This window comes from Erpetoichthys calabaricus, chromosome 11 (assembly GCF_900747795.2).
Source record: "Erpetoichthys calabaricus chromosome 11, fErpCal1.3, whole genome shotgun sequence".
Classification (NCBI taxonomy): Eukaryota; Metazoa; Chordata; class Cladistia; order Polypteriformes; family Polypteridae; genus Erpetoichthys; species Erpetoichthys calabaricus.
In genome coordinates, this window is record NC_041404.2 from 68,391,782 (window position 1) to 68,417,120 (window position 25,339).

At 38.2% G+C, this 25,339-nt stretch overlaps 1 protein-coding gene across 2 annotated transcripts in view; it reads right to left on the reverse strand.

Annotated features, from left to right (window-relative positions):
* The window catches only part of ccdc120a (coiled-coil domain containing 120a), a 240,217-nt gene that overhangs the window by 150,267 nt on the left and 64,611 nt on the right, over positions 1-25,339 (reverse strand). For both annotated transcript variants that reach the window (XM_028813286.2, XM_051933491.1), the window contains exon 2: positions 16,875-16,979. The gene's annotated coding sequence lies outside the window, so the exon portion shown is untranslated. The remainder of the gene's footprint in view (positions 1-16,874; positions 16,980-25,339) is intronic.

Consider the following 25,339-nt stretch of genomic DNA (forward strand, 5'->3'; position numbering starts at 1 on the left):
ATACACAAAGCACCTTTGGATCATCTAACAAACATGCTTTATTATATATACATGGTTTATTTACAATCTTGTAACTCATGGCCACCTCCCAGCTAAAGCAAGCTAAGTGACCATTTGAGGTCTTGGGACCAGCAGGGGGCCCTCAAGCCACACACAGAAATGGGGCCAAAATAGATAAAGTGCTAAGGATCCCACTAAGGCTGTACATAACCCCGCTATAACCTCAGAGCCTTCAAGGACTACCAGCATTTCATTCACAGTATTTTTATTCTTAGTAGTTTAATGCATTAATATAAATTAATGCATTTTCTATGTATATCAGTGTTGGACACTTTGAGATGTTCTCTCTGATTTCTGCTTGTCCTTCTTCCCTGTTATTTTGACAGGCCCAGAGTCATGTACTTGAATTATAGCTGGCAAGAAAACCGTTGGGGCAATAAAACCAGAGCCTAAGTGAATCCATCTGCAAGCATGCATGCCATCTGTTAAAACAAAACCACCTGTGACACCTGGGAAAGAGTCAAGAAACTCTCTGTTAGCCCAAAAACAGCAAAGCTGGCCATCAATGAACAGCTGCGTCACAGTAAGCAAAAGAAAGCAAAAGACAGCAGACGTCTAAGAGACAAGGGAGTTGTGTCAATGAACAGAGAGAATTGAGGCTTCTATGATTAATCACAAGTCTTGTGCAAACATATAAGAAATCATCAATGGCTCTGGCCATTAAGTGAGATGTGAAAGATACAGTCGTAGTAGGAAAAGGCTGTGGGGTATCAGACAGGGGTTTGTTGTGGTTAAGTATTATACCACAGCCGCAAGTTTGGGTGAAATGCAAGTAAGAGTCTCATTGAACCTTGTGTGCATGATAAGAAAATTGAAATTGAAGTTGAATATTTCCTACATGGTCATCACAGCGTTGTCTCTTTTGAAGGACAATTACAGACAACAAGGAATCATTGTGATAAGAATAAGGGTAGGCAAATACGGGCACTTGGAGAAGATAACCACACACACCATAGACTGCACAAATCAGACCCAAATACATACTGGAATCAGCTATTGTCAAACTAGAACTCTTCAGCCACATCTTGACAAAAGAAGATAATCTCTCTAGAGAAGGAATTGATGCTCACATGTGCTGATGAGATAGTGCCTGTGTCAACTTATTTTTACTTTCTCCTATACATAATATAGAGAGAGTATAGGAATCGTGAAAAAGTTTGACCTCGAGATTTTGATAAATCTTGACGTTTTAGACCCTCCTCAGTCTGAAAATACCACTTTTGAAATGATGGCTGTCTGTGTGTAAATGTTTTGACCTAGGTCAATGAGATTTTGTATTCCTACTTGATATCAAAAATAAGGAATCCTGTCAACTTTTGGACAAATTCTGGCAACCAGAAGAGGTACTTTAACTGAATACTTTCATGAATTTTCAAGTAAACTATAGTTATAATTACAGATAGATGATTCAAATTTTGTATAGATATTTATAATGATAAAAAGCAAACACATATGAAATTTGAGAAAAATTACTCAACCGGAAATAGTATTTTATTTAAGCAACCATCCGAATTATTGTATCATGGAAATATAAATGTGTACATGATATTAAAAGGTGTATTCAATATAACGCATATGCTTTCAATAACTTATTCATTTTATTTTAATTTATGCATCATCAGATTAACAATAATGTGTAAACATTAAATATGCCATGTAAATATAAAGATGTAATGAGAACAATAAGCTGCTACATCCCCATTGTGTTCAAGGTAATACATTTCATTTTATTTTTTTTTTATTTCCGCCATCATGTAGCTAAATGCAGTTTTACCTATAGCAATTTATTGCAACAAATATTATATAATACTAACACTTTTCTATGTTTTTAGGTGATTATAAGTCTTTTTACTTTGCATGTAATCTAGGTAATACATATGTAATCATGAAAAATTCCACCACCGTTTTCGACCACTCTAAGTGCGAAAATATCATTTTAATATAAAGTTTGATTATAAATAGAGATAAATGATTGTGTATCGTTATTATCAATTAGTTATGATGAGAAACAAAGAGATATAATATTTGAGAAATATTGCGCAAACTGGAGGTATTTCTGATGACCTTTTTCTGTATCTCAGTATACGAGAAAGTTGAGGAGAGCACACTCTCGATTTTTTAAAATCCGCTATTGATTCAATAAAGGGTTTCAGCCTCTTTTAAGGTCTATCCACCCTTTTGTTCAATTCAGAGTTATGGGGAGTTAAACTCTATCCAGATGACACTAGACACAAGGTGGAACTAAACCTAGAAGTGGAGTCAGTCTGTTGTGGGGCACACTCATTCGCACCCATACTCACTCTTAGGGGGTCACTTTAGCATTACTCTGCAGGGCCAGGTGTGATTCTCAAATGAGAATACACATCTGGGGATAACCCATTAAAAGGTTTGTAGTGAACAGTGGTGAAATCCTACACAACTAAAAAAAGGCTTGACACTGAGAGAAAATAAAAGACTAAAATCGTTGTTACCATTCGACAGCACAGTAATATAAGGTAACTGAATGCTTAATGATTAATTTGCACATTGCAATGAACACTGAGACAGTGAAGTCAGACAGACACACACATATGATATTACAACAGCAAATAAAGCTTAGATAAGCACTGTAGTCTGTGGATATACAACATGTTAAAACGCTGCTGCTATTTTGTCATGGCATGTTTGCATTACCATTTAGACAGCAATGCTGCTTTTCTTTAGTTTTCATTTACACATACAGTCAGAAGGTGGATGTTCTTCAATATCATCTGTGGTGTTGTCATGCAGATTTGTTGATTCAGGTGTTCTGAGTACTGGAATCTTTGTTATCAGCTCTCTTAACGGCAGTCCTTTTAAAGGAGTGTGGCGGTCTGTATAATTCAAATGCATATTTTGCAGTCCATATTTTCACAAATATAGCTGCTAATTCTTTTAAACTCACCTCGACTCTTACACTACAGTATTGTTATAACACTGAACAACAGACAGTACATATAGCACCTCTGACAACGTTGTTCTTCGTGTTTATCATTCGTCCATTGATGTCTTCGAATGCCAGTGTATAATCCGATGCTACAGAAATGTTTTTCCCTTACATCAGGTTATGTTTATTTTTAAAAAGTGCAGTGTGCTTATATGTCTAATAGGGTTTTGTTAGGAGACTTCTTGCCTGTAGACAGTTCATCGTAAACAGAAGCTCGCTGTTTGTCGGACCAGGTTAATGGGAGTACCTCTGATCTTTGTAGTTCAAAATCTCCACCCCTCAACTTCCTGAGGCATTGGATTGGCTTAGAAATGTGACACTCACTGAGCCATCTAATCATTCCCACCCAGTTTTAAGCACAATTGACTCAAAGTTGTCTCCAGACATACATAATATACATCTGCTTTCAGCAAGACTAAGATGGGATTGGCTATTTTAGCATTGACAGTTAACCTAGTAAGATGTCTTTGAGCTGCAGTCGGGAAAACCCATGCAGGCCCAAAAACAAAGTGTGAACTCCACAAAGTCAAGTCCCCAACTCAAGATTTGCAGCCAGGAACCTGCAGCTGTGACTCTGCAATGGTAAACAGATCTACAAATGATTCTCCAACAAAGCAGAACATTTCCTACCATTACAATTATAGAGCAGTAGAACATGCTTGTTTGATAATTACATGATTTAAGCCAGTTGTTTTCTAGCAACTCAAGTCACTAATCCTCTTCTTCCCGAACAATGACTGCAGAACCAATAGCCCAGTAAAGTCCCAGTAACTTTTACTATATCCAGCATCATTATTAAGTCCAGAATGCTCTCTGTGCTCATTTTACATCTACTTGTTTCTTTCTGGAGCAGTGGTTTTCAGACTCAGTCCTGAAGACCCCCTATGGCTACAGGTTTTTACCCCCCAGATTCACAATGCCTTTTTTGTTGAATTGTTAAATTTTGTTACATTTATTCCTTTAATTACGTCCCAAAAATTACAATGAGCATAACAAACATCCAGGTAAGCAACACTGAATGCTGAAAGGCTGCAACTACTTCAGTGTCAGCCACACTAATGCGTTATTAGTAAGTAATTCTAGTAAGTAAATTGGATTCTCTGGAAGAGTGGAATGGAAATCTTGATTAGCATGAAAAATTCAAAATCTAAAAAAAACCACTAAATTATCCCTAAGTACCACGTATAAATGCATGGTGTCCAATAAAAACAAAAATTAGTTGGAACAAAAACCTGCAGCTACATGGAGTCCCCAGAACTGATTTTGAGAACCACTGCTCTAGACCCTCTATGTATCATAAACCTTTTTGCATAAATGATTCTTTTATTATTTTCTTTTTTATATACAATGTACAATCCCTCTAACAAGCTTTTACGCTGCCTTATAAAAGCTGTCCTTCTTCTGACCCATCTACTATATTTAATTTCCTGCTGAACCCTTCTAAACTCTTACTTTTCAGAGCAAATCTCTTGAATTTACTACTTCCTTGCATCTAATCCAACGTCTGTAGTGAACTGAGAATGAACAACTGCAGTCCTGCTCTATTAGAGCTCAAGTCTTAATGCCTGCAAAGGAAATTTGTATCTATTTATTCCTCTTTTTGCATACACTTGTACTTAAAAACAGCCTGGCAGTGTAACTTTGGTCTTCCTGTTAAACCTTTGCAAAATGTAAATACATTGCAATATACCTTAACAATATATGGAGATACCTTTGAATATAATGCCTATATACTGTTTATATGTAGTTCAAATATTTTTTAAGATTATAACTAAAGTATAATGAAACACACACTTCTCTTAATATATTGCAACAAATAGATGTCCAAATAGAGTGGCAGAGTGGTAACGCTGCTGCCTCACAACAAGGAGACATCGCAGGTCCTCCCTGTGTGGAGTTTGCATGTTCTCCCCATTTCTGTATGTGTCTCCATCCAGAGTCCAAAGACATGCTGTTTAGGTGGATTGACCTGTGTCAGATTTTACAGTATATTATTCCTAGTGTTTTTAAATATTTGAAAAATATATTTTGTAAAAAATATTGTAATATGCAAAAATGGCAATATTTTACTTATTTTAAAATATATTTCAGTATACTGTAAAATATTGTAACACAGTCAGTCAGTCATTGTCCAACCCGCTATATCCTAACACAGGGTCACGGGGGTCTACTGGAGCCAATCCCAACCAACACAGGGCACAAGGCAGGAACAAATCCCGGGCAGGGCGCCAGCCCACCGCAAGACACACACACACACCCCCACACACCAAGCACACACTAGGGACAATTTAGGATCACCAATCCACCTAACCTGCATGTCTTTGGATTGTGGGAGGAAACCGGAGCACCCGGAGGAAACCCACAGAGATTTGGGGAGAACATGCAAACTCCACGCAGGGAGGACCCAGGAAGCGAACCCAGGTCTCCTTACTGCGAGGCATTGTAACACATTGTAACACATTAATTCTTAATTTGTAATGTAACATATTTTAAAATATATTCATATTTATAGCAATATATTTTTAAAGAATACTAGCTGTGCCATCCATCTAAAACAGTCTGGAAACTATGTAATCAATGCAGACCTCATTGTTAATATTTGCAGTGGACCACACAATGCATATCTCTCTGTTATATGCCATTTGGTATGGGACTCATAAATGCAGTGTTAATGTTTATAATGTGCCATCTGTTGGAATGACAAATGCAATGAATGTTATTACTGCAAAGGTTTGTGATGCTCCATCTTTTGGAATGACAGAGACATAGCACCTGGACGGACACACTAACAGACATACAGACATTTATCCTTTTGTTAAGGTGGATATTTTAGAAGTTTTTAAAATATTTTTTATAAACGAATATCAGAAGCCAGACAACTCAGCTCAGTGTATAAAATCTGATCAATTCCTAGTCCCATAATATTTCCAACATTTTAAAATCTTGATGTAAAATATCCTCAGGTTGATGCCTACCACAACATAAAGTTCCAACTCTCTCTAAAAGAAGAGAATTTCTGAATTTACTTTACTGGGAGTCAGGGTGTAATTCCAGTAGTGCCTGACGAGAGCCAGGAGCAAACCTTGGACAACCCCAGATGTTATTTCTTGTAGGGGCCAATGTAGAGTAACTCATTAAAAATATGTAAATACTAGCAATGGGTGAAAAAATGGCATGGGAAGACAATATAGATGAACATGAGACATATGTACAATCCACAGAGATAGAGACCAGAACCCTGGAGCTCTGAGGAAAACATCCCCACTATGCTAACCATTTCTTGGACATTTTGTGAAATTTACTTTTAAACAACTTCCAGTTTTTCCCAAATTATTATTTAAGAACTGATTTCAGCATTGCAAATGATATCAACTTTATTCATCTAATCATTTACTGAAATCACATAGCCCAGTTTTAGGGTCATGGGAAGGCTAATTTAGAAGCATCGGGCGTATCCCTGGAAGGGACACCAGTCCACACTAACAGCCACACTCACTCATACCAGACAAGGTTCAGAGTCAATATTCAAGTCAACTTGCATATCTTGCAGATGTGGGAGGAAAAATGGAGAGTCCAGCCAAAACCCACACAGACAGAGGGAGAAAACTACAAAGAGATCGACCGGGCCCAGCATTCCACAAGGAGACCCTGTGATAGACTGGTTCATGTCCAGAGTTTCTCCTTGCCTTACTCCTAGTGTGTGCAGAATAGACCCTGAATAGGATTGAGTGGGTTTGAGAATGTGAGTAGAATGGCATAAAACTAAAGACAATTGATAAAATGTACATTTTCAGAAATATACATTCATACCTTTACAATAAACTGTTTTTGTTAACCCAGTTTCCTATAACCTGAGGCAGAAATGCTGAGTACTACACAGCTTGTGTTTCCCTGCAGTACCTGGACCACTTTAAACAGACAATCAAAGATTACAGCAAGATACTGAGCGTGGTACTTAATATTTCAAATACACAACTACGGGAGAGACAGTTCTGAGGAATGAAGTATGAAGCAATTTCTTTATAAAAGGCTCAAGAGGAACTTTTTAAAAAGGCACGGAAAAGGGACCTGTTTCAATCCAGAAGGATCTCTGCTCCATCTTTTTCACCTCAGAGGATATCCAGCAGAGCAAAGCGTGTGAAAATGAAAATCTGTTACAGACAAGACAAATTTAATCAGGATTTGACGCATTCATCAGTACAAGTACACGAACATCTGCTGAACGTTTAATTAAACCGCAAGAGAGAGATGTAAAAATGCTTAGCCGTCAACAGATCGATGCAGCCAGACCTCTCACCTTTTAACCCCGACCTTTTTATCACTCTTTAAAATGGAGACCACAATATGACAGTCTCTCAGAGCCCTCATGGCGGATGATTAATGTGGGGAGTGCCCCCCATCTTCAGTATTAAGATGACATTATTTTAAACAGGGCCTCTTCTTGTGTCTTTATTGAAAGGTCTTCTCAGAGGGTCATATTTGGGAGAGTGCAAAATGCTTCACTTAAGAAGTGTAATGTTAAAATTTGAGAAGTTATATCCGGAGTATTATATGGAGCTCTGATGAGCACAGACCCCAACAGGGTCCCCATGTCTAGAGCCTGTTTGATTTTCCTCCACAACCCAAAGTGTGTGTTACTTTGATTGTTGACTCTAAAGCTGTTTGATTGTTTGTGTGTGCTACTGATGGACTGGCACCTCATCTAGGCATGTTTTTTCATTAAGAACAAAACTTACGTAAGGACAATTAGAATAAGCCATTCAACCCAGCAAAGCTCATCAACCCTCTTCACCTAACTTTAGCAGAATACTATCAAGATGAATTTTGAAAGTCCCTAACGTCCTTCTCTCTACCACACTATCTGGCAATGTATACCATGTATCTATGGGTCTCTGAGTGAACTACTAACATTCAAATGTTTCTGCAAAATTTACCCTTCACACGTTCCATTCTGTGTCACCGTGCTCTTGTTAAATAATTCATTGTAAAGTAACAGCTGAGTTCCACTGTACTAATTTCCTTCAAAGTTTTAAACACTCCAGTCATGATACTCTTAGTCTCCATTTGCTTAAACTGAAAGATGCTTTGTGCCTTATGCTTGTTGGGATAGGTCCCAACCTCCTCTGGACCCCGTGCTGAATAAGTGGGTTACAAAAATGGATGGATGGATGGATGAAAAGGTTCGATTCCTATAATCTTTCCTTATAGCTCATACGTTGCAGTCCTGGAGTCAGCCTAGTCTGGGCTTTCTCTAGTGCTGTTATGTCTTTTTTGTAATATAGAGATCAAAACATTGTTCAAAACAAGGTCTCAATATTGTGTTTTATAAATTAAGAACTGCTTTTGATACCCTTTATTTGGACTCAGCACATTATGCTAAGTTATCCAGCATCTGACTGGCCTTCTTAATCACTTCTGCAAACTGTCTAAATGTGGACAGTGACGAGTCCTCTGTGAATCTGAGGTCCTCCTCATATGAAGTAATGTTCACTGTGTATTCAAATCTAAGATTTTTGCTTCCTACACCTAATATTTTACATTTACTTATGTTAAACATCATCTGCCACAAATTTGCTTAAGTCTGAATTCTGCCCAGGTCCATTTGAAATGATCCTGATTCTACATTGCCCACCATTCCATCTAATCTAGTGTAAACTTATCATATTTTTATCTAGACCATTTATGTATGTTAAAAAGAGTAGTATCCCTAGTACTGATCCCTGAGGGGCACCACTTTTAATATCGAGTGATTCTTAAAAAATTCCACTCGCTCTAACTGTTTGATTTCAATGTTGAACCAATCTTCTACCCATTGTAGATTCCATAATGGACAGGGATCTCGTCTGGAATGAGAAACAATAACTTACCCAGCCGGGAGGCCAAAATGGTTGGACTGCATAAATGGAGGTGCAACCTGGCTAAGATGGTGGTAGGTTCTTATCACAGTGGGGGCTGTCATATAATGGATGGAATGGGGGAGACTGACTGTCAAGGACAGTTTATCCTCCAAAGTGAAAGGTGGTTGTGCTACACTAGTATGGTCCTAGATTGTACTCCTGCAGGATTCCATCTGACATGTAGTTTGGAAGGGCAACCCTGGTGGGGTCCCTGGCTGCCTCCAGAGAGTGCAGTCGGAAAAAAGTTTCCCCAATAAGGGGATATTCCACATGACCCATGACCATGCTATATCATGACATCGCAAGTACTCCCAGGTCCAACATAAAAGGAGCCTTTTAGCCTCACTGAAGCGAGTCAGAGTCGTGAGGAAGACAACAACACTCAGTGTGGAGGTAGAAGGAAAGAGAAAAGCAGTTGAAATACTGGATTATACAGTGTGAACTGACCTAAAAGCCTTTCAAGATATTCTAATGCAATAAAAGAACTTCTTTTTAGTTTGGAATTTTGTCTGTGGAAGTTGTGTCTTGTGTACTGGGCTCACTGAAGCCCCCTAGAGTTCACACCATCCAGAGGATACCAAGAATAACAGTAACAAGATTTTTTCCTATAACAAATTTTCATACAAAATGTGTAGTTCAAAGTGCTTTACGAGATGTTAACATGACTCACAGACATTTTTTGGACGTGAAAAGAAAACTGAAGCAGACAGACAAAGGTCCATCCAAACATACGGAACAAACCAAGTCTTCACAGAGCCAGCAATCAAACACAAACCTCTGGAGGGGCACCCACTGCACCACTGATATGTAACGTGTTGATTCTGCTTTAAATGTAAAACCAAAAATCCTAAACTATATCGATCAACCACTAAAGTTAAGTTAGATTAGAGGACAAACTCTAAAGCTGGCTGCTCAAGTCAACAATGAAGCGCGTAGCTGCTAAGCTCCATGATGGAAGATACAGTAAAGGGCTCGCCTGTTTTGACCACAACACATAAGATTTGTTTCAGCCCCAATGGTGGACTAATTTTATGCCTCATTACGACATGTTTTTAAAAACTGCTTAAATTATTCCTTATGTTTAACTCAAAGATAAACTTGAAAAGCTCCTTTTTTCAAAGGCATTGTTAATTTTTGGCCTAATGTAGTCTAACACAAATGTCTCACTCCTTTATTGAACATGATACCGGATTTGGGGAGAACTGTAAGGAAAACTGTGAGTAACACCAAAACAGGTCTTTGATTTCAGCACTGGTACATCATAAAGAAATCCTGAAGCCCAGGTACAAAACAGTCTGATCATTAGGCATTTTGAATGTTTCACAGCAAATCATCTCTGTTGTAGTCTTCCCTAAAGATTAAATCTCTCTGTCAGTTGAAGAAAATGGAGTTTATTTTCAAAAGAGGCTGATATGGAAGGCTGATGTAAGAAAATGTTCAAACCTTAGGTAAAAAGAGCCTGGACAATCTGGTAAAAAAACACCCTTTCCACAAGCATGACAACCACAAGAATGCCTTAAAGACGTGAGACCAGCTTATTAGAAGCACAAATCAGAGTGTGCACAGCTCTAATTAGCTGGTATAATGAGAGCTATAATCAGTCAGACAGAAAATTGGATGTTTGCTTCGGCGGCCTCCCGATTTAGGTCTTCGTCACGGCGCTGGACTGACCAGTAGGTTTCGGTCTACTGAGAATAAACACGAAGCTGACTGCACGTACACTGATAAACAAATCAACACTTTTACATGAGGTTAACAAATTGAACTGCACTGACCTCTGTTTTGAATACCAATATACTGTAATGGTGTCATAATGCACAGCTACACATTGTAGAATTTATGAGTCATCAATCAAAACAGGGTCCTCATCTGTGGTCCAACACAATGGCGTCATCTTTTCACACTAGTTAGCACTATGACTGAATGTTCTTAGAGACCCAGGACATCTCTTCAGACTATACTGTGCTTTATTTACTGGTTACAGTCCTTCATTCCTTGTGAATTTCCCCTTGGGATTAATAAAGTATCTATCTATCTATCTATCTATCTATCTATCTATCTATCTATCTATCTATCTATCTATCTATCTATCTATCTATCTATCTATCTATCTATCTATCTATCTATCTATCTATCTATCTATCTTCAAGTCAGTGAAGTCACCTCTTCATGGAGGTTAATGTGGTGATTACTGCAGGAAGGATAGCACTTTGACCTACAATTTGCTTCAGTATCCCAGTTCAAGTCTGAACATCTCTCCAGATTTACCACCTCTGCAGCCTGAAGAGAGTTGTGTCAGCTCAGCTCATCCTCCCATGTTAGTGTCTCCATGTCTCCATATGGGATTGTGTGGTCTTTACTGTTCTCATTTTCAAAATCACACAAGACTAACTTTCAGTCTAATCTTAATAGTTGTCTAAGGACATATGGTGGTATAAGCAGTGAGGCCCACTGTCCATACTGATGAGCATGTTCTTCACCCCCACAGGTTATTTGCTTAGTCAGAGCAGCCCTGGGGACTCCAATGCAAAACTTGCCAAGTAGTTACAGTATGTTATTTGCCAGTTGCCAGCGCACCATTTACAGTATAGTGACAGGAGCTCATTCCAGGACTGACCTGAATCCACTTTGTGTTTTCCATTGGACCCTGCTCAGCGATGATTTGCTGAGAGAGAGAGAGAGAGAGAGTTAGGTGTTTACTTCTAAACATGACCTAAATCTTTCAGCCTGAGTGAACAGGGATCTCTTTCTAGCTCCAGGTTAGAAGCAGCGGGATCTGGACTTTGAGCACAAGCAGACAGCAGTGTGTGTCTCTGCCTAGCAACACTGAAGCTCCCTCGCTCAGACTGATGCAATCCAACCAGGAGTGGCAAGAGCCTAAACAGGACAGCATGCACTTGTACAGGCAGTCAAGCAAACTGCCTTCTCCATTCAGGACCTAAGAATAAGAGGCTACATGGATCACATCAACTGTCAGCCTCTGGATGGATCGGTAGAAAAAGTCGGAATTACGCTCTGGTCAACTCCGGTGACCCTGTTATCTCCAAAGGCCAAGACAAATACAAAATACTGTACATATTTGTTAAAACACAATTGAAAAAATACAATTAGCATTCAGTTATAAAATTAAACCATAAAGGAAATAAAAATTACATTAATTTCAGACAATCTACAGCCATATGCTGCCCTCTAGTGGACATTTAACTATTTGCTTTCCCTTTTCAAGTTCATAATCATTTTAAATGTTACTCATCTTTTTTAAAATGATTGATAAGCTCCATTTATACAATAAAAGTAGCAAATGCAAGTGCTGCAGAAGAATTTTAAGTGGTTAAGTATATATTTTGTCATGTGTGCTGATTACCAACTTACTAGACACCAGACTGTGATCTAAAATGAATATTAGAACAGTAGCAAAAATTGTCATGAGAAGAAGCCAATTGGCCCAACAATCCTGTCCATTCTATGCATAGGTTGTGCAAAATTGTATCAAGTCACGATCTGAAGGTCCCTAAAGTCCTGTTCAACACCAAACTACTTGGTAATTTATTTCATTTGTCCATGATTCTTTGCGTAAAGAAAAACATTTGTGCAATATATGCTCTTAACAAGTTTCCAACTATGTCCTCTGTGTTCTTGTTGCAGAATTTATTTTAAAGTAACAACTGGGATCCACTAAACTAACTAGTTTCGTGATTTAAACACTTCTGTCATGTTACCTCCCTTTGTTTAATCTGAAAAGGTTCAGCTTCTTCAATCTCTCCTCAAACCTCATACCTCTCAGTCCCAGAATCGGCTAAGTCACTCTTCTCTGGACTTACTCTAGCACTGCTGTATCTTTTCTGTAATATAAAGACCAAAACTCTGCACAGTAACTTAAGCATAACCTCCCTTGACTTGTCCTCCACACATCATATATAACCGGACAGCCGTCTCGATCGCGTCTGTGCATCGCCTGGATGGAGATAATAACAAGCCCATTATGACTCTTAGGTCCTTCTCATAAGGATGTACTTTCACATTTCAGACCTCTCATTGTATGTTGAATCTAACATTTCTACTTCCTATGTGTAATACTTTACATTTGTAAAGGAATACATTTGAGGCAAACCTTTTTTTCTCCATGAAAATAAAAACTTAGTTTTACAGAACAAAAGCAAGCAGAAGAGGGGATGCTGAGGACACAGAGTAGTGGGACAGCTGTCCCTGCCCTTATAGTCTAAAGGTGGGACATTACACATATTTCAATCAATTTGGTTTATTATGACATCAGAGGGTGGCAACATGCTATGTGCTGGTAAGACAGGCAAGTAAGAATTTCACTGTGCCCTATACATGTAGCAAAACTCCTGCTTTTTGTTCTACAGATAGTTAACATAAGAATATAAGAAATTTGACAAATGAGAGGATACTATTCAGTCCATCAAGCCCATTTGTTTAGCTAATAGTGAAGCTGCACCAATATCTCATTCAGATATGTTTTAATGGGTGTCAAATTTTATGTCTTGGAAGTTTGCTTCAGATTTCCACAATTCTCTGCGTAAAGAAGTGCTTCCTGGCTTCCTTCCTAAAAGCACTTCCCTTTAATTTCCACTGATGTTCTCAACTATGTGATTCACCCTTAATCTGAAAGAATTCTGATGGATCTAATTTATCACTGCTTTTGAATATTTTGAATTCCTGGATTAGGTCCTCACGCACTCTGCTCTGCTTGAGACTACACAGATTTAATCCTTTGAGTCTGTCACAGTAAGACATGTCCATAAGCCTTGGATTCACTTGGTTGCTCTCCTCTGCACAGCTTCAAGAGCTGCTGTGTCATTAATGTACCGTGGTGACCAGGGGCCTCATGTATAAATGGTGCGTACACACAAAAATGTTGCGTACAAACGTTTCCATGCTCAAATCACAATGTATAAAACCTAAACTTGGCATAAAGCCATGCACATTTTCACGGTAGCTCCAACCCTGGCATACACAAGTTCTCCACTTAGTTTTGCAAACTGGCAGCACCCAGCGTCAAAGCAGTGCTACTGTTCCTGTGTGGTTACCCTTTCTTTTTTAGATCCACATCACTGATGCGGCTTTATCATATACACTGAAATAAACTGCATATTGTTTATTAGTTTAAGGCATCTGATTGTAATTAACCTGTAACAATATAATGGTCCAGGGAATAGCTAAAGTATTCCAAATACCATAGCTGCTTTAGCATTGTTACTCTCACTGCACCTTCTTTTTCTTCTTTCAGCTGCTCCCGTTAGAGGGTGCCGCAGTGGATCATCTTTTTCCATATTACTCTCACTGCACCACTCTGAGTATTTACAGTATATCACTGTATCTGAGTGGGGAATCACAGATCTACAGCAGCTGATCAGAAAGAGAATTATCGGCACACGCTACCTCAGCCATGCTGTCTATTGAACTGCTTTCACACAGCAAACACTTCAGAGCCTTTCCTGAATGGACCTCACGGTTCAGAAACAGTTTCATCCCAAGAACTATAAACGCACTCAATCAGTCCATCAAGTGCTCCTTGTAGAACTATTAGTACTTATAGCACAATCACCTCACTGTAAACTTGCACTACAGTTATAATATTGCACAACCTGAGCCACTTTATAAAACACGTATTTACATATGATGACGATATCATTTTTAAGATGAAATGCAGCAAAATATGTTTATTATATTATACAGATAAAACTTTAACTTCATTTAAATAATCTGTATTGTTAATAATTAAACATGTGAGGACACGGTGCGAGGAGCTGGTGATCCATTCACGGATTGTTCCTGCCTCGCGCTGTATTCTTGCTGGGACTGGCGCGATACTGGAAGGATAGATGGATAGAATAATTAAACACATACTATGAAGATATTTCAATGTTCCTTAAAAGTTTTGAAGAATTGGCGTTCTAAGCTTACAGATGGCTTAACGTCTTTTACAGAGCTGATTGTGTGGTGATTGGGTATTTGGAGAAAGAAAAGTAAGGACAGGAATTGGGGGTTAGTATGTTTGAAAGAGACAGTAATGCTACAATAAAGTATTTCATCGAAGGTCGTGCATGGCGCAGCAAGTATCTCGCATGACACATGAACAATCACTGTGCCACCGTGTTCCCTTGTTTAATAACATGCTTTAACTCCTATCATCATGAAAATTATATCACGTATACATCTCACTATTTTAACTATTCAGAGAGCTGTAATATTACGATTGTAATGGATGCTGTGTCCTGTCGAAGGAAGAGAAAGCCTGTTTAAGAAGCACATAGTGATTCACACACATAGAGCACATAGAAGATCAAATACAAAACAAAGCATTTAACGTGCTACTTTAGTTACCATGGGATTTGAGAAACTAGTAAATTAAACGATTTTAAGATGAAGTGTATGATGTTCTACTTTAATGACAAAATAAACTACATGATTAAAGTGGAAATTTCGAGATTAAAGTTGACATTTCGTGCTTTTTTCCCACTGTGTGCCGTTTTTTTCTCTGTATCCTAATATGCTTTCATATGACACCAGACAGTGGGCTACAACTCGCCTTTACACTTTGATATGTGACAACTTTTTTTTTATTTTGGGCACTGTGCGACTTTGTGAACTTGAGCTTTTGAATTTCTCCGACACGCTATGTCACTCAATCAACTTCCTTTTGTTGTTTATACCACTGTTTAAACCAACAAATAGTACGTTATTCCTTGCCTCTACTTGATATTCGCTTAAATTCTTCTATTTTCCTTCATGCTTTTGCCATTGTCTTTTCACAGAAGGCTGAGTTTAAGGGCTATTTATATTCATTTGCATATTCAAAGAGGTGTAATTCTGGGGGGAGTTGGGGCGGCACAGCAGGCGTGTGCAAATGTTATTTTTCACGCTGACCGGGATTTATGTAGCGGAAGAACGTGGAAGTTGCCGTTCACACAGATTTATGCATCTGGATTTTTTAGCGCGTACGAACATTTCCGCTTTTGTGCTTACGCCATGTTATAGTATGAGTTCTACGCACTGTGTTATACATGAGGCGCCAGAACTGCACACAATACTCCAGATGTGGTCTTACTAGTGCATTATATACTTTGAGCATAAAGCCCTTTGATTAACATTGAACAGTTTAATGATATCACCTTACATTTTATTTGCCTTTTAATTGTTTCTGAAAATGGCTTAGTCAGTGAAAATGTTGTGTCAATGTAAACCGCTAAATTCTTTTCAGAAGTTATTTCCTATTGGACAGTGTCTCCCATCTTATATTTATAATTGATGTTCCTTTTGCCCACATGTAGCACTTTGCACTTTTCTACATTAAACTGCATTTTCCAAGTGGCCATAGAGCTCTGAAGCTTGACCGAATCGTTTTGAATTTGTTTTTCTGTCACTTCAGTGTCTCCACTGGTGATCTCACTCCATGTGAAGCATTCTCCTCTTATCTGTACTGTTTGTCTCCTGCTGGTTAACAAAGCTGAGATCCAGTTTTGCAGGTCACCTGTGATGCCTACAGCTTCTAGTTTTAGAATTAATCTTTGATGTGGGACTGTATCAAAGCTTTTTGAAAGTCTAAGTAAGCTATGTCATATGCACTTTTTTTTCAACAATTCCAGTTGCTTCTTCAAAAAATCTAAAAGATTTCTTTAACATGTCTCTCTACTGAGCATACAAAATGACTGTCAGCACTGGGCCAAGGTGACTGGAGGGATAGAGGAAGAAAACTAATCAAAGGTAGGAGAACAAAAGAGACACATAATTATTTTTAAGAAATGAAACTTGCGACAATGAAGTAAATAAACAGGGAAGTGCCCGCAAATAAGGAAGCCAAACACAGTCTGGAGAATTCCCCCTAGAAGCTCCGTTTCATCTTTTATGTGCACAAGGAAAGAATGTCCCACCACCCTGATTGTGAATCTTTCAAATAGTTAGAGAAAAGGAGAGTTTCTAACTGTTACCTGTTTGTCTTGAGGAGGTCTCTTTGCAGTGGTGTTGAAGAAACAATTGTAGATCACAGAGAATGCACCCCTGGCTCACCAAAAGGCATGATTGCAGCTAGCGTCCTGTCAGGAACACACAAGAAATAGAAAAACAGAGAATTCAGATTGTTGCATGATTTCCATTTTTCTTTCATTCATAAATTTGCTTGACTACAGTGTGACTCTGAATCAGGCCAAGAATAGGAAAACATTTACTGGGGAGCTCTCTGCTTGGTGGGCTGCAGTCTCTTCAGCTACCTTACATGAAGTCATAGGATCCACGTGCTACAGGAGGCTACGGGTGCTCCTTTCCTGGAGAGCACAAATTCATGAAATTCTGAAGGTGACTGGTAACCTGTCTGGGTATGAAGTTACAAGTCAAGTGGGTCATTTCAGGGATGATGGCAAATACCACAGAAGATGACATCCCTCAGACATTAAGGGTCCATTGCAGGGTGAATACACACTCAGGGTGGCAACTTAGCATTGTCAGTCCATCTAATCTGCTTGTCTTTGGACTGTGGGAGGAACTCACATGAACACAGGGAGAACAAGCAAAATTCAGGCAGGGAGGACTCAAGATGCAAACCCGTTTTCTTTAACTGTAAGGCAGCAGTGCTGCCATTGTGCCATCACTTCATTATTTTTTAGAAATGTAAATCTCATACTTCTGCACTTCTCTAATTGCAAAATAAACAGAGTCAGCTAATTCTTCTTCCTCTTCATCTTTTCGCACTTCTATGTGAGGTCAATGTTCTTGACCAGCCTTCTCCAAATAGCTCAGTCCTGCACCTCCTCCCGAGTCAAGTTTTTTTTCTTCAGATCTTCTTTTGTTTTATCCATCCACCACTGCTTTGGCCTCCCTCACTTTTTCTTCCCCTGTACTTCCATTTCCATCACTCTTTATCCCACATGTTCATTGTCTCTCCTCATCACACGTTCATACCACTTCAACCTACTTTCCTGTACTTTCTTAGATATCTCTCCCACTTTTGTTGTACCCCTGATTGTCTCATTTCTTATTTTGTCCTTTTTTGTAACTCCACACATCCATCTCGACATTCTCATTTCTACCACATCTAACTTTTTCTCCTGCACTCCTTTTACTGCCCGTGTCTCAGCTCCATACATTATTACTGGTCATACCATTGTCTTAAAAACCTTACCTTTAGTCTTCACCTTAATTCTTTGATCACACAATACCCCTCATACCTTCATCCAATTGTTCCATCCACACTGCACTCTATGGGTTATCTCTGCATCTTATATTCCATCTTGGGCTACTGCTGATCTTAGATATTTACAGTTTTTCTGAATTGCTAAAACACATTTCCTCTCCTTTTCTCAAAACACTTAAGCACAAGCCCTAAAATTCAAGCTACACTCACAGAACCTTTGACTTATCTTGCAAAATCAAACAATCTTCTCAAAACTATATTATTTTTGCTCAAAAGCAAACACTGCTTTCAGATCATGAATCAAGCCAGTCGGTACATAAACACTACTGAGCAGTCATTACACTCTACAGCAAAAAATTGAAAACACTGTATTCAGGGCATATAGCTCCAGGAAAAATGTTTATTTACAATACAGTAAATGCATCTCCAAAAAAGTACTAGAAAAGACAGAATTTTCCATACTGTAAATGAGAAGTATGCCACAGTCCACAGCCTATAATGCACTGTAAATGGTAATTTAATCTCAACGTACTAAAATTAATTAGAGTTACTGCGTTGAAACAGGTTGACATGAAAATCAGCAGCCACAGAACTGAACCTGAGACCCACTGGTGTAGAACTCTACTGGAGGATTCTTTCATCTGAAATTCATTGTGAAAAATGGGAAGAATCTAGTAAATCCGGAGCCATGTCCTGTTAAATCAATTAATTTAACAGACACTCAGACTAGACTCAAACTCAGAATATTTTGCTTTTGTCATATACTTTTTTAATGTTCATAACACATTTTGTGACCTCTTCATCACAGGTGCTGTCATTTGTGTGCTGTTAATAAGAGTGGTTTCCAGTCATGTGTCTCATGTCACCACGTATGAGTAAAACATGGTGGCACCCCATTCTCAGGGCCGAGGGTTTCAGATTCTATACCTTACAATGAACCTCATGCTTTATTTGTGTAGGATTTGAATGACAAATTTTGATCTTTGGAATTTGCTGTTTTGATTTTAATTTTTGGCTCAGTGTTTAGTTGTGGTTTTCTTCATCATTTTGACCTCCTAGTTCTGACCCTGTCAGTGCTTTTTCATTTCCATTTAATGTTTTCATTTCTCTGTCCAGTTGCTTTTTGCCCTTTAAGGACGAGCCTATTTTTCATTTAAGTGTAACATCACCCTGGCTGACCGATCCTATTAGGGGGCACAGGGTCAAAGGGTACGATGGACAGAAGACACTTCAGAGCAGTGCAAGGGGTCAGCAAAGAGTTATGAGCCAATTTTACAATTTATTTCATGTTATTTGTGTCCCTTTGCAGGTTTTTAAACATAGAAATCCTTATTTAAGTTTTATTCTGTGCAGACGCCATTTTGTTTTATTTTTGGTCTTAGTATGTGAACATGTGCTAGCCATGTTGCTATTTAGAAGAACATGAGGTTGCAACCTGTGATATCACTGTGTTGAGAACTTAAAAGTCAGGGCTACACCCTTTTTGGTTATCTGAGATTATGGAGAGAAATTTAAAACTTTAAAAGTGCTAATTTTAGTTATTCAGTATTCTTGTTTTCAGAATTTTGTGCAATGATATTTTAAATATGACTTTGTTTCATGATTTGGCTGTGGAGAAACTTAGTACTTATTCATGGTTTTGACCTTAGCTCTTTCGTGGCTTACCTTTAACAATTAAGTAAATCTAAAGGAACTTTGCTAGTATTTGTCCTGGACCAGATTTTTTTTATAAGGATTTTCCCCTCTCCTAATTTCTGGATATTTTGAACTTTTTCTATTTAGAAGTCTGCGACCAAATTTGGAGCCTTGTTGTGCCAGGAATCACAACAGCATTATGGAGAGTTGGCAGACTGGAAATTTAAATTTGGCAATTTAAATGTATGAACAGCAGTGGCATAGCGTAGTGGGGGCGGCAGGGGCGGCCCGCCCCGGGCGGCACTTTTAGGGGGCGGCAAAATTTCACAATAAATAATAATAATATCTTGTAAAAATTTGAACCATACCTAAATAAGGGGGTGGCGGAATTTTGCTCTGCCACGGGCGGCTGACACCCACGCTACGCTACTGATGTACAGAGATGCCTGGGGCCACCAGATGGTGGTCTGAAGATGGGGTGCCAGGACTTTCAGAGCACACCTTAGAACCAGAGGTGATTCTGAAGATTGCCCTAAAATTAACTTTGGTATGGGAGTTTCTTATGTTGGGAGGTGAGTAGGAAAGAAGCCATGAAAATGTTTTGCAAGGGAGTCATAAAAATATGGAACACTTGGCGTGATAAGTCAGCAATCCACCTCACCAGACAGACAAGATCCAGACCATGTATGATTCCTCAAGAAGGCAACTGTTACAAACCCCTTTGGCTGAGTGAGAAAAGTAAATGGAGAATCAGTTTTTAAGAAACAGAAAAAAATTGTCTTTCAAAGGGCAAACCAAAAGAACAGTAAAAAAACAGGCAAATAAAATCTAATCTTAAATCCAAAACTCAAAGTCAAAGAGAAAGAAGAAACCTTAAAACTTAAAACTAACTGGTTAGCCTTTGTCTTCCTACAGGTAAATGTTAATATTTAACATTATACATAGTTATTGTCTGTTTTTTTTCACCTGTACTGTATTATTATCATTCTTTAATTTAATATTATTTATTGTATCAGTATGCTGCTGCTGAAGAATGTGAATTTCCCATCGGGATTAATAAAGTATCTATCTATCTATCTATCTATCTATCTATCTATCTATCTATCTATCTATCTATCTATCTATCTATCTATCTATCTATCTATCTATCTATCTATCTACATTAGAAAAACACATACACAGACTGGACAAAGCATTGAGTACGTCACCATCTTCTGCAGAGTAAGTGTGATGACATCAAAAGGGTAGAAACTATGAGACTATCAATGGGGCTCAGTGGTGCAAATAGTTTAGAGGAGCCCATGCAACCAACTCTCAAAACGTGGACACACACGGATAAACAGCAAACAAAATGGTGATATGACCAAGACATAACAATAACAATAAAATTAAACAAAAATAACATATGCAAAAATGTTTTCAAGAAGCACCTATATTAATTCTTGACAGCATCAATGTTGTACTTTTGTTTATTGTGTAAGTTCCCTTCGGTTATCTCTCGATTGCATGTCATTGAATACATGGATCTTTGTTTTTTTTAAATATTTTGAGTGGTTTGAGCGCCCCCTACAGTTTCAGCTTGTCCATATTTTCACAATACTTTTTGTAAGCATTAACAGCTGCTATTCTTAAAAAAAGTTTCTGTTAGAGGAAGTTGTTGGTCACATTATTATAGGTTTATAGGGACGCTAACTGTGCTACCCATCTAAGACGGGTTGAAATTCAAGTAATCAATGTAGCCATCAACATTAATTGTTTGCAGTGTACCATATATTGGAATGTATCTTGTAATGCATGTAGCAAAAAATGCATTGCATTTGACATTCCAACAGATGATGCATCACAAACATTTGTAGTGGTAAAATACATTGCATGTGTCATTTGTCAATGCAATACTAAGAGATGATGCATTACAAACATTTGTACTAATAACATGTATTGCATTTTTCATTTTAACAGATGATGCATTACAAACATCTGTAGTAATAACATACATTGTATTTTTCATACCAAGTGATGGAGCCTCACAAACATTTGTAGGAATGAAATAGTGAAGTAGAAAGCCATCCAACCATCCATCCATCCCGCTATATCCTAACTACAGGGTCACGGGGGTCTGCTGGAGTCAATCCCAGCCAACACAGGGCGCAAGGCAGGAAACAAACCCTGGGCAGGGCGCCAGCCCAGAAGTAGAAAGCAATTAACTTAATTCTGTTTTTAACCTGTGTATAATCATCAAAAAAAGACATTAAAATTATTTGAAAAGAAATTAATGAAAAAGCTGTAGCATAAGGTGCACATTCTGCTTTATCACATAGGAATAAAATGTAGGAATTCAAGATAAGTCAAAATGAGAACAGGAGCTAGCCCTCTAATTAAATGCAGTGTTCAACTAAGAACTGATGAATCTAAGAATCTGCTTCTAATTAAAAAACTGAAAACCCTGTTGCCACTGTGGGCCTCTGGGACTCTTCCTTAAAAAACTCAAAATTGAGAATCACTTGGCATTAGAGATGCAAAAGGGTAACCAGCATTTGGAGATCTTATGGGCACTTGTATTAAAAAGATGTTCAGTAGGTTAGAGAGAGAGGGAAAGTGACCAGGATATGAAAGATTTTGGTAAAGGCAAAAAACACAGAGGAGCAGGTAGGGGTCAGAAAACCATAATAGACAGAAAGAACAACAAAACCAGAACTGTAGCCAGGATAACATTGTAAAAGCTATGAAACTGGCTTCAATTAACTGTCTCCAACTAACATTACACATAACATTTTATTTGCAAATTCAAAAGCCTGAATGCTGGAAGCTGGGTGCTGCCATCTTACATAGGCAAGACTTGATGATGTCATAGGACCTCCATGTTACATGGTCATCAACTGGAATAACAGCCATCAAAGTTATAGCTAAAGCCATATAAAAACAGCGGTAACCCTTCAAAAAAACAAAGCACAGATTGTGAACAGCCCAAAAATGAGAAAGGTTATAACCCAGAATATCAAGGATGCAGATTTATTAAGAAAGATAACTGCATATAAATACACATCTTATTCTTTGGATGGGTTAAGAGAAGAGGTAGCTTTGTCTGCTATGAATTTACATAATAATGTGGCTTTTGATTGTTAGGACGAGACTTTGTATTTGTCTTGATTGGAGTTGAGGTGCAGTTCCCTTTCATCCTTTCATACATAATGTGTCAAGCCATTTTCAAATAGGGATGATCTATCTATCTATTAGGTACTAGACAGGAATTAAACCTTATTTAATTACTTAATCTGCCACGGAAATGAGCTAAAATGGAATGTGCCCTTCAAATGAAACAGAACTTACAAGGAGAGATAAGAGTGTTCCACTGTCCTTACTAAACCCCCTTTGGTTTCTCTAAGAGTGGAGGATGACTTTAGGCATAAATGGTGACATGATTTATGGCTCTACACCATATAAGCAGAGACTTGATGGGAAGGTCATTGTGGACCCCACTCTCAGAAAGAATGTTGCACTCAATAGATAAGTAAAATGGCGAAGAGCACAAAGAACGGGCCAGTGGTCCTATCCTTTTGTCTGTTTACAGTAAGTACCCATGTTCATTGTTTATTATATGGGTACAGCCAAGTGCCCCATAAAGAACAAATGTGTTTGATTCTCTCCCAGAATCATTATTTATGTATTCTGCTTTTTCAGGATGCTGAATCCAAATCTGATGTTAGTTTTCTGTTACATTTAGATTTTCATATTATTAGAGTTTATTCACATCTTTTTCTGACTTTTTTTTGTTTTTTATGGACACTGACATTTTATGATACCTGTTGTTACTGCGTCATTATGGTAATCGTGTCGGAGCATCCGAACATAACATCAGCAGTACAACAGTATAAAGGTACTACTGTTTACTTACTCCAAGTTTAACAGATAACTCCTGTGACACTTTGTGCTCCATATTTCAATATTAGTTTTGCAGTGATTTGATTCTTTGGCAATGTTATTTTGACTACACTTTAGGATTATGTTTTGGTTTTACGAAAGATCGAATTGATTTCCAGGTTTAAGAACATAGCATGTTTCCTGACATATGTTCATCTTCTGCTCCAAAATTTAAATTACTTCTACTAATTTTAGTAGCGCAGCTCATCACTGTTCCACCCTGCCTAAAACTTAATAATAAAGCAAATTTGACTGGGCAAATAACAACTCACATTAACAATCTCAGTGGACAGAACAGTGGTGCAGTGGTCTGTGCTGCTACCTCAGGGATCCAGTATTTATGATCTGCATAAAACAGGAAGACCAAAACTGTAATATCCACTCTTGAAGACAATCACCAAAACACTGAACTAATATATCTATTATTCAGTAACTACCAGGGATACCTAGGACTGCTGTGGATGAAATGAAGTGTAGGTGTAGTCACTTAACAAATTCCCAAAATTAAGCAGTACTTTAACATACCTGTGCCAAGTCCAAAAAATTACTGATAGGTAGGAAAGTCAATACATTAAGTGACATAGGTGGTCACCTAGGGTGCAATCATCTGGGGGGTGGGGTATTGGGGGGGGTGGCGGCCCTCTCTGTCCTCAAAGTCTAATATTATTGAAATTGTGCTATGGACATGAAGGAGTGCTGTTTATGAAACTCAAGTGGCACACACTCTGGAATAACTCCCCCGGCCAAAACATGCTATGGACACCAAGGGGTGTCATTTTGGAATCACAAAGGGCGCGTGATCTGGGCAACGAGGGGACACACAGAATACTGAATGTGCAAAATGGAAATTGTTGGAATGCTGTTCATGAAACTCAAGAGGCACATACTCTGGACGCCATCTAGGGCTCTATATGGGCTTCGACCGGCACTGCTCCTAGGGGCACTTCCCTGAAGACAATTACAAAACTAAGTTACCCCAAGGGGAAAATTATGGAAGGAAACATAACCTGTGGTCTTCAAATTGCGAAATTCTGCTAAATTTGACAGAGTGCAAACACACATTCAAATTTATATATTTGATTAAAGAGAACAAAACAAAGAACCAGACCAGGAACTATCATATATTCAAAGGGGATTTCTTACATTTCAACTAAATTAACCAAAAGCATGGAAGCAATAGACAGAATTACCAAAACCTCGGAAAGAATAATTTACAAAAACTCTACAGAAAAAGCAAAATAACAAATCAAAATGCTGCAAAGAAAAAAAATGTAAAACAAAAAATGACATATCCAAATAACATAATAAAGAAAATAACTTTAGATATAACATTAAATTATGTCATCTGTAGAAAATTTCCAACCACACAGCCATAGTTGGGTGTATCACCAGTGGGCAGGAGAATAAATAAAGTGGTGCAAATTGAACAACCTACAGCTCAACATCAGTAACACAAAGGAAATGACCGTAGATTTCAGGAGGATCAAGCCCATACTGTCCTCGTTTCTTTCACTGATGTGGAGGTAGTGAGGACCTGTGGGGTCCATCTGAAAAAAAGGCTTGAGTGGCACAGAGGCTGCATTCAATAAGGGTCAGTGTCGCCTCTATTTCTTGAGGATGTTGAAGTTATTTGGTGTATGCAGGCCACTCTTACATGTTTTCTACCAGTCTATAGTGGTCAGTGTATTGTTCTATACAGTAGTGTGCTGACAT